General features: G+C 38.5%; 7 non-coding genes across 7 annotated transcripts; all 7 read right to left on the bottom strand.

Annotated features, from left to right (window-relative positions):
• Nucleotides 1–1,073: 1,073 nt before the first annotated feature.
• Nucleotides 1,074–1,146, bottom strand: TRNAR-CCU (transfer RNA arginine (anticodon CCU)). Its single transcript has one exon. It is a non-coding gene; the product is annotated as a tRNA-Arg (tRNA).
• Nucleotides 1,147–2,432: 1,286 nt separating this feature from the next.
• On the bottom strand, nucleotides 2,433–2,505 carry TRNAR-CCU (transfer RNA arginine (anticodon CCU)). Its single transcript has one exon. It is a non-coding gene; the product is annotated as a tRNA-Arg (tRNA).
• A 1,446-nt stretch (nucleotides 2,506–3,951) lies between these two features.
• Nucleotides 3,952–4,024, bottom strand: TRNAR-CCU (transfer RNA arginine (anticodon CCU)). Its single transcript has one exon. It is a non-coding gene; the product is annotated as a tRNA-Arg (tRNA).
• A 1,607-nt stretch (nucleotides 4,025–5,631) lies between these two features.
• TRNAR-CCU (transfer RNA arginine (anticodon CCU)) lies at nucleotides 5,632–5,704 on the bottom strand. Its single transcript has one exon. It is a non-coding gene; the product is annotated as a tRNA-Arg (tRNA).
• Nucleotides 5,705–6,393: 689 nt separating this feature from the next.
• TRNAR-CCU (transfer RNA arginine (anticodon CCU)) lies at nucleotides 6,394–6,466 on the bottom strand. The gene has a single exon. It is a non-coding gene; the product is annotated as a tRNA-Arg (tRNA).
• A 1,461-nt stretch (nucleotides 6,467–7,927) lies between these two features.
• On the bottom strand, nucleotides 7,928–8,000 carry TRNAR-CCU (transfer RNA arginine (anticodon CCU)). The gene has a single exon. It is a non-coding gene; the product is annotated as a tRNA-Arg (tRNA).
• A 793-nt stretch (nucleotides 8,001–8,793) lies between these two features.
• TRNAR-CCU (transfer RNA arginine (anticodon CCU)) lies at nucleotides 8,794–8,866 on the bottom strand. The gene has a single exon. It is a non-coding gene; the product is annotated as a tRNA-Arg (tRNA).
• Between the last annotated feature and the right edge of the window lie 577 nt (nucleotides 8,867–9,443).

Genomic DNA, 9,443 nt, shown 5'->3' with positions numbered 1-9,443 from the left:
TTGTTGATTTGTTGTAAATATCAGGGTGGATGAAAAAGAAGTGAGAAATTTGTCAAAAAGTTTTGAAGATTGACAGGTGGTGTTTTAGAGCACTTACAGCTTGACTATGTTAGTAATTGCATATACCTATTAATTATGAAATCTTAATTTCTCATTTCGAGGGGATGGGGGTGGGAAAATACTCGATTGCATTCCCCCTCCCTTTTTTGGTGCTGCCTAGCTGTAGAAAAACCTACTTGGGCCAAGAAGCCCTCTTTTTCCTGAACCAGTGGGATAGTAGTCCTTACAATTTGACACAATCTACTCACCAAGTTGCCAATTTGACATTTACATCATTTAAGTGATTTTATATTTGCAACAGCATTAATTTTTCAGATTACTTTTTTAAAATTTCTTTCAGTCTTTTACTTATCTTTTCTTGTCAGTTTGCTCGTTTCAAACAAATCATTTTATTATTTCAGTGCTTGTGTGTATTATCAAACAACTAAAGGACCAGTGGCTGATATGCTATCCAAGGGATTTGGTAATGTGGATTAATCAATGCCTCAGTTTAGAGCACAAACACATGCATCAAGGAAATTGAAATAATTTAGTGACATACACAGCCAACACCATAAGGAGGCAGGGGCCAGGGAGACCCTCCCCCCTCTCAATTAATTCAACAAAAAAGCTGGTGAGAGCAAGCGGGGAAAAAGATAAGTAAAAAAAAAATTAAAAAGACGAGGTTTGGATCGTTTAATTTTATATACCTATTGTTTAATCAAGAAAAAAAGATGTTCTTTAAGGTCATCTTGCCTCCCCTCGTCAAAATATTAACGAGGAAACTGGGACGCTGTGACTGTACAAAGCTTTCACAGTTGTCAAGAAGAAATGGTTGTAAATAAAAGAACATCTGCCATCAGATCATGGTATCTCCAAATTATTTTTCAACTAAATGAAATAAAAAAAGAACTAAATGAACTAAAAATATTGAATCAGGGATATACATAAAGGGGAAATTCGTATTATTTTTTTTTTTTTTCATTTGACGATGGCATTTAAAAAAAGGAAAAAGGTCCAATTTGGACAATTTTCACCTCCGGTGGGACTCGAACCCACAATCCCCGGTTTAGGAGACCGATGCCTTATCCATTAGGCCACGGAGGCAGATATTCTACAAGTAACCTTTAGACAATCATAGTACTGGGATTAGAGATCATTATGGAAGTGCCGTGGCCGAGTGGTCTAAGGGGGTCTAAGGTGCCGATGATACATTTGAAAGTCCGGGGTTCGATCCCCGGCCACGGCACCTATGCCGACTGCTCTTTTATCCTGCATTCAAATAAATGGAAATGCTATATGCATTCTTGGAAACTAGGTGTGGTGTAGGTGTAGTGACCTATATTTTGGAGCCAACCCATTTCTGTGCTTTTCCAATTTCTCGAGACGAAGATTACCTTCATTTTATGGTGAACCCTTTGTTTCTGCTTGTCAAATTTCTTAGGACCAAAATAACTTTCATTTTTGTAGTGAAAACCTTTCTTCTTCTTTTTTTTTTGCTTGTCAAATTTCTCGGTACCAATTAAACATAACCTTCACTTTCTAAAGTGAGCCCGCCCCCTTTTTTTTTTGCTTGTCAAATTTTACACCAGCTCTCCCTGGTAAATCGCTCCCAGGGCCCTGGTCAAACCCTTTAAACATTTGACCAACAATCATGATAATCTTAATTGTTATAGAAGGAAACCTGATGATAATCTAACACTTACCATACTTTATTTGTTCGCTCTAAATCATATGAATTTCCACCCTAACGTAAGGCCTATTTTTATTATCATGATTTTATCAAAGCATTCAACAAATACTGAAAAAGGTGATGAGAGAAATGGGGGAAGAAAGGCGAGCTTTAAAGGAAAAAATGTGAGCTTTGGGTCGTTTAACTCTTTAGTAAACCTTGAATTGAAACAAAGTCATGTTTCATAAGGTAGTTTGCCCCTCCCCCATCCAACAACGCCGCCCCTGGCAACAGGGTGAATGTAGTGACATCAACATGGCAATATGAATTAAATGGAGGGAATAGGGCCGCTGGGATTATAAAGATATTCACAGACTTGTCAGGGGGAAAATGGGTATAAACCAGTTTGAACCAAACAATATCTGCAATGAGATCTACAAACCATTTTTCAAGTTTTACTTCACTTCATAAACTGACCAAGTCATGGTCATTTAGGAGTCTGACGAATGAACACGAAATGAGAGACAGAAAATTTCATGACTGGGGGTCTGACCGTCACGTATATGGAATTGAACCAATCAAAAATATCGGAACAGACATAGACATTACGGGATATTCTCTGACAGTCGTATTTGCTACTTTTTTTTTACCGACGATGGCAACTTTTAAAAGAGAGAGAGAGGAGAGAAAAAAGGGAGTTATGGTCCATGTTGACCAATTTCACCTCCGGTGGGACTCGAACCCACAATCCCCGGTTTAGGAGACCGATGCCCTATCCATTAGGCCACGGAGGCAGATATTCCACAGGCCCTTCAAGATCATAATGGCAGAGTTTTTGTTTCTCGACATTCGACCAAATATAATCGTCATCCTATTCATGATAATTGAAGGAAACCTGATAATATTCTAATATTCCTCACTTTTCATTATGTGCTCGCTCTAAAAGGTAGGCCTATATGATATAAATATATCTATATATAAGATATAAACGTAGGGCCTATTCTTATCACCATAATTTTCAATGCATTCAACAAATTTTAAAAAGAAAAGGGGAAAGAAAGGCAACGAAAGACGAGTATACAAAGAAAGAAAATAGAGGATAGGCTCGTTTAGTTTTGTTATACGCCTATTATTAAATTGAGAAAAAAAAATGTTCCTTTAGGTCGTTTTGCCCCCCCCCCCCATAAAAAAAAATAGTGCCGCCCCATGTAACAGGGTGAATAGTTTGACGATTTACGGTAAATAAAAAATGGATGGAGGAAAGCAGCATGTATAAGAGACACTAAATTGATCGCTATGACTGAAGAAGGTTTTAACAGAGTTGTCAAAAATAGCAAGCCTGACAATGGCTATAAAGCATTCTGAATAGAAAAGAATACCTGCCATTAGATCATGGTGTCTCCAAACCAGGGGCGTCGATCCATTTTTCAGATTGGGGGGGCAAAATCATGAATCAACTTTCCAAAGGCGCTCGATCACACAAAACAAACATACTCTCACACACATGCCTATATATATATATATATATATATATATATATATATGACTCATGAGATAGAGACACGTATCTCACCCAACAAATTAATGCGAGCGCGAAGCGCGAGCTTAAAATTTCTTTATATTCTGACCTGAAAGCTTGATATTCTAAGCATTTTTGGTACCAATAATTAAGATGGGTTTCTAAAAAAACAATAGATGCAAGCGCGAGCTGAAAATTTTGATATTTCGATCTGAAAAAATTTGAGTTTAATGGACGTTTTTAATAAAGAACAAGATATATATCCAACAAAAGATTATTGCAAACTGAAAACGGGACATTCTATTCACCTATTTGATCATGAAAAGTATGGGTTTTGCTACAGAAATGATGCGAGCGCGAAGCGCGAGCTGAAAATTTTTTATATTCCAATCTGAAAAGCGGACATTTTGAGCACGATTTTAGACAAAGAACAAATTCTTATTTTTTATTTTTTGCACATGCGGAATTATTGGGGGGGGGGCAAAACGATATGTTTGCCCCCCCAATATTTTCATTGGTGGGGCGATCGCCCCCCTGCCCCCCAAGGATCGACGCCTCTGCTCCAAACTATTTTCCAACTAAATCTAGTAAACACATCGGAACAGGCATAAACATAACGGGAAATTTGCTACTAGTTTTTACCGACGATGGCAAACTTAAAGAGGGAGAGAGAGAGAGAGAGGAGAAAATATAATTGTTACTGTCCATGTTGGCCAATTTTCACCTCCGGTGGGACTCGAACCCACAATCCCCGGTTTAGGAGACCGATGCCTTATCCGTTAGGCCACGGAGGCAGATATTCTACAAATAATTATTAGGCAATCATTGTCTTGCCATTGAGTAGTCCTATCTAGATCGTAATTATGAATGGCATAATTTTTTTTTCTTACTCTTGGTGCTTTATTTAACAGTTTAAGCACAAGCCGTTCTACCAAAAATCATCGTCATCTTATTTTTCATCATCGAAGGAAACCTGATGACATTCTAATACTCCACATTGATTATTCTGTTAGCTCTAGAATATATCACTTTCCTCACAAACGTAGAGCCTATTCTTATTGCCTTGATTTTCTATCTATTCAACAAATAACAATATGTGAGAGAAAGGAGGAAGAAAGGTAAAGGAAAAAAGGATTACAAAAATAGAGGTTTAGGTCTTTTAATTTCATTTAAATCAAGTAAAAATATCGGAATAGGAATTAAACATAACAGGAAATTCCGTAACAGTATCATTTATTTCTTACTTCTACCAACGATTTGCTGTGGGACTCGAACCCACAATCCCCGGTTTAGGAGACCGATGCCTTATCCATTAGGCCACGGAGGCAGATATTCCGCCAGATGTCTTTAGGCCATTACTGTCCTGCCATCGAATATAGAGATCAGAAAGGATGGCAGCAAAAGCTTGAAAGCAATCGCTATGCATTCGGCCCAGTTTATATCATCGTCTTAATCGTCATCATAATGTAATATACCCTCCATTCATTTTTGTTCTCTCCAAATAGATGTATGCTAATTTCGTTCATATGGGAGTGTTTTTGATAAGCTTTTGCTCGTCAATGTAGGCCTACTAAAGAAAATACCAGTGATGAACATTCTGGTGCGAAAAATGTTTGATACTGCATGCCCCCCCCCCCCCTTCCCCTGCAATATGCAGTTTATCATCAAAGGGTTAAATGGTTGATGAATGAATGAATGGATGAATGAATGAATGAATGAATGAATGAATGAATGAATGAATGAATGAATGAATGAATGAATGAATGAATGAATGAAGTGTATATCTCGCCACGCTCTAAACGAAACCCATCAGAAACCGATGAGAATGGAATCAAATACGATGAATAGAGAACCACCTATTGATATTTTTGGCATTAATCGAGATATCAAAATTGGCATTTTAAATTTGAGGAAATTCTGAAGCAATGTAATTTTTTTTTACCGAAATGGCAATTAAAAAAAAGCAGTTGTCCCCTTTTCACCTCCAGTGGAATCGAACCCACAATCTCCGGTTTAGGAAACCGATGAGTTTTAGCGAAATTCAAGCATCATCAGCTGGCAAGCAATCGCTGTTATACCACGCAATGTAGCCTAATTGTCATCATCTACTATTCTTCTTTATCATCACCATTTCATCATCAATCATCATTAAACATATTCATCGCCATTATCATCAAACCTGTTAAAATTATTTGTGTATTAACTCGTCATAAATGATTTTCGTTCTAAAGAGCCCCCCCCCCCCATCCCCGACCCCCCCCCCCCAAAAAAAAAAAACTATTGTCACCATCATTATGCCCCCACCCTTAACTCATTTTATCTCCTCTCTTTCTTCACCTCCTGCAAAGTACTGGAAATTCAATATGGCAATTAATAAAAGTTATAGCTCATGGCCTATTTTCACCTCCGGTGGGACTCGAACCCACAATCCCCGGTTTAGGAGACCGATGCCTTATCCATTAGGCCACGGAGGCAGATATTTTATAATAAATCTATAGGCAATTACTGTCCTGCCATTGAGTAGGCTTTTTCAGTCTTACTCCGGATACTTAAGCAGTTTAAGCAGAAGCTTGCAAACAATCGCTGTTCTATACATTCGACCAAATATCATCGTCATCTTATTTGTGATAATTAAAGGAAGCCTGATGATATTCTAATATTCCTCACTTTTCATTATTTGCTCGCTCTAAAATGTAGGCCTATACAATATATAAACTTATCACCATAATTTTCAATGCATCCAACAAATTTTAAAAAGACGAGAGAAAAGGGGGAAGAAAGGCAACGAAAGACGAGTATACAAAGAACGAAAATAGAGGATAGGGTTTTGCCCCCCCCCCATAAAAAATAGTGCCGCCCCGTGTAACAGGATGAATAGTTCGACGCTTTACAGTAAATTAAAAATGAATGGAGGGAAGCAGCATGTAAAGAGACTAAATTGACCACTATGACTGGAGAAGGTTTTAACAGAGTTGCCAAAAAAAAGCCTGACAATGGCTATAAACCATTTTGAATAGAAAAGAATACCTGCCATTAGATCATATGGTGTCTCCAAACTATTTTCCAACTAAATCTAGTAAAAATATCGGAACAGGCATAAACATAAAGAGGGAGAGAGGGAGAGGATAAAAAGAATTTGTTACTGTCCATGTTGGCCAATTTTCACCTCCGGTGGGACTCGAACCCACAATCCCCGGTTTAGGAGACCGATGCCTTATCCATTAGGCCACGGAGGCAGATATTCTACAAATACTCTTTTGGCAATCATTGTCCTGGGATTGAATACAGAGATCATTATGGAGCTGCCGTGGCCGAGTGGTCTAAGGTGCCGACTAGACCTTTGAAAGTCCGGGGTTCGATCCCCGGCCACGGCACCTATGCCAGTGAGCAAAGTATTTAATCGACAGTGCTCTTTTATCCTGCATTCAAATAAATGAAAATGCTATATGCATTCTTGGAAACTAGGTGTAGACTTCTTAAAAAAAAAGGAGTGACCTATATTTTGGAGCCAACCCATTTTTGTGCTTTTCTAATTTCTCGAGACGAAAATTACCTTCATTTTATAGTGAACCCTTTGTTTTTGCTTGTCAAATTTCTTAGGACCAAAATAACTTTCATTTTGGTAGTGAAACCCTTTCTTCTTTTTTTTTTTGCTTGTCAAATTTCTCGGTCCAAAATGTCCTTTATTTAGTAGTGAAAGCCTTCTTTTTTTTTTTTTTTTTTTTTTTGGGGGGGCTTGTCAATTTTTTCTCTGTACCAAAATAACCTTAACTTTCTAAAGTGACCCCCCCTCCTTTTTTTTGGTTGTCAAATTTTTCACCAGCCCCCCCCCCCCCCGGTAAATCGTTCCCAGGGCCCTGGTCAAACCCCACCCTTGGAAAAAAAAAAAGCTAGATCCGCCCCTGCAATGGCTGTTCTAAACATTTGACCAACTATCATGGTCATCTTAATTATCATCATAGAAGGAAACCTGATGATAATCTAACACCATTTTTTATTTGTTCGCTCTATATCATATGAATTTCCACCCTAACGTAGGGCCTATTTTTATTATAATGATTTTCAATGCATTCAACAAATTAATAATTAAAAGAAGAAGTGATGAGAGAAATGGGAGAAGAAGAGTAAAGAAAGACGAGCTGAGAAAATGAGAAGTTTGGGTCGTTTAACTCCTTAATAAACATATTATTGAATTTTTTTTTAAAAGTCATGTTCCTTAAGGTAGTTTGCCCCCCCCCCCCATAACAAATAACGCCGCCCCTGGCAACAGGGTGAATGTAGTAACATCAAAATGGCAATGTGAATTAAATGGAGGGAATAGGGCCGCTGGGATTATAAAGATGTCCACAGACTTGTCAGGGGGAACAATGGGTATAAACCGATCTGCAATGAGATCTCCAAACCATTTTTCAAGTTTTACTTCACTTCATAAACTGACCAAGTCATGGTCATTTGAGGAGTCTGTCGGAAGAACACGAAATGAGAGACAGAAAATGACATGATAGGGGGGGGGGCGGACGTATATGGAATCAAACCAATTCAAAATATCGGAACAGACATAGACATTACGGGAAATTCTCTGACAGTCGTATTTGCTACTTTTTTACCGACGATGCGGCGACGATGGCAACTTTTAAAAGAGAGAGAGAGAGAGAGAGGGAAAGAAAAAAAAAGTGATGGTCTATGTTGACCAATTTCACCTCCGGTGGGACTCGAACCCACAATCCCCGGTTTAGGAGACCGATGCCTTATCCATTAGGCCACGGAGGCAGATATTTTGTGACATATCTATAAGCAATTACTGTCCTGCCATTGAGTAGGCCATTCTAGTCTTACTCCGGATGCTTAAGCAGTTTAAGCAGAATCTTGCAAACAATCGCTGTTCTTTACATTCGACCAAATACCATCGTCATCTTATTTGTGATCAATGAAGGAAGCCTGATGATATTCTAATATTCCTCACTTTTCATTATTTGCTCACTCTAAAAGATAGGCCTATATAATATAAATATATATATATATATATAATATATAAACGTAGGGCCTATACTTGTCACCATAATTTTCAATGCATTCAACAAATAAAAAAAGACGAGAGAAAAGGGGGAAGAAAGGCAACGTACGAAAGACGAGTATAAAAAGAACGAAAATAGAGGATAGGGTCCTTTAGTTTCATTATAAGCCTATTATTAAATTGAGAAAAAAAACATGTTCCTTTGGTCGTTTGCCACCCCACCCCCATAAAACAAATAGTGCCGCCCCATGTAAAAGGGTGAATAGTTCGAAAATTTACAGTAAATTATAAATGAATGGAGGGGAGCAGCATGTAAAGAGACTAAATTGACCACTATGACTGGAAAAGGTTTTAACAGAGTTGTCAAAAAAGCCTGACAATGGCTATAAACCATTTTGAATAGAAAAGAATACCTGCCATTAGATCATATGGTGTCTCCAAACTATTTTCCAACTAAATCTAGTAAAAATATCGGAACAGGCATAAACATAAAGAGGGAGAGAGGGAGAGGATAAAAAGAATTTGTTACTGTCCATGTTGGCCAATTTTCACCTCCGGTGGGACTCGAACCCACAATCCCCGGTTTAGGAGACCGATGCCTTATCCATTAGGCCACGGAGGCAGATATTCCGCCAGATAACTTTAGGCCATTATTGTCCTGCCATTGAATACAGAGATCAAAAAGAATGGCAACAAAAGCTTGAAAGCAATCGCTATGCATTCGGCCCAGTTTATATCATCGTCTTAATCGTCATCATAGTGTAATATATACCCTCCATTCATTATTGTTCTCTCCAAATAGATATATGCTAATTTCGTTCATATGGGAGTATTTTTGCTCGTTAGGTTTAGACCTACTAAAGAAAATACCAGTGATGAACATTCTGGTGCGAAAAATGTTTGATACTGCATGCTCCCACGGCCAGTAGCGTACCTAGGATTTTCCAAAGGGGGGGGGGGGCAAAATCGTCCGCCAAAAAATTTGACAAGCAAAAAAAAGGTCTTCAACCACAAATAAAGGATTTCGTGAAAAAAGCTGACAAGCAAAAAAAAAGTTCTTCAACTACAAAAGAGGGGCCCACTGGTGGTTCGTCAGGGCCAGTTGTGACGTCCCTTGCATGGGTTGTGACTCGTCAGGGGGGGGGGGCAGTCTGCCCCCTGCCACCCCCATAGGTACGCTAGTGCTCCCACCCCCCCCC

The sequence above is a fragment of the Lytechinus pictus genome, chromosome 10 (assembly GCF_037042905.1).
Source record: "Lytechinus pictus isolate F3 Inbred chromosome 10, Lp3.0, whole genome shotgun sequence".
Taxonomy (NCBI): domain Eukaryota; kingdom Metazoa; phylum Echinodermata; class Echinoidea; order Temnopleuroida; family Toxopneustidae; genus Lytechinus; species Lytechinus pictus.
This window is presented reverse-complemented; position numbering and strand designations above follow the sequence as displayed.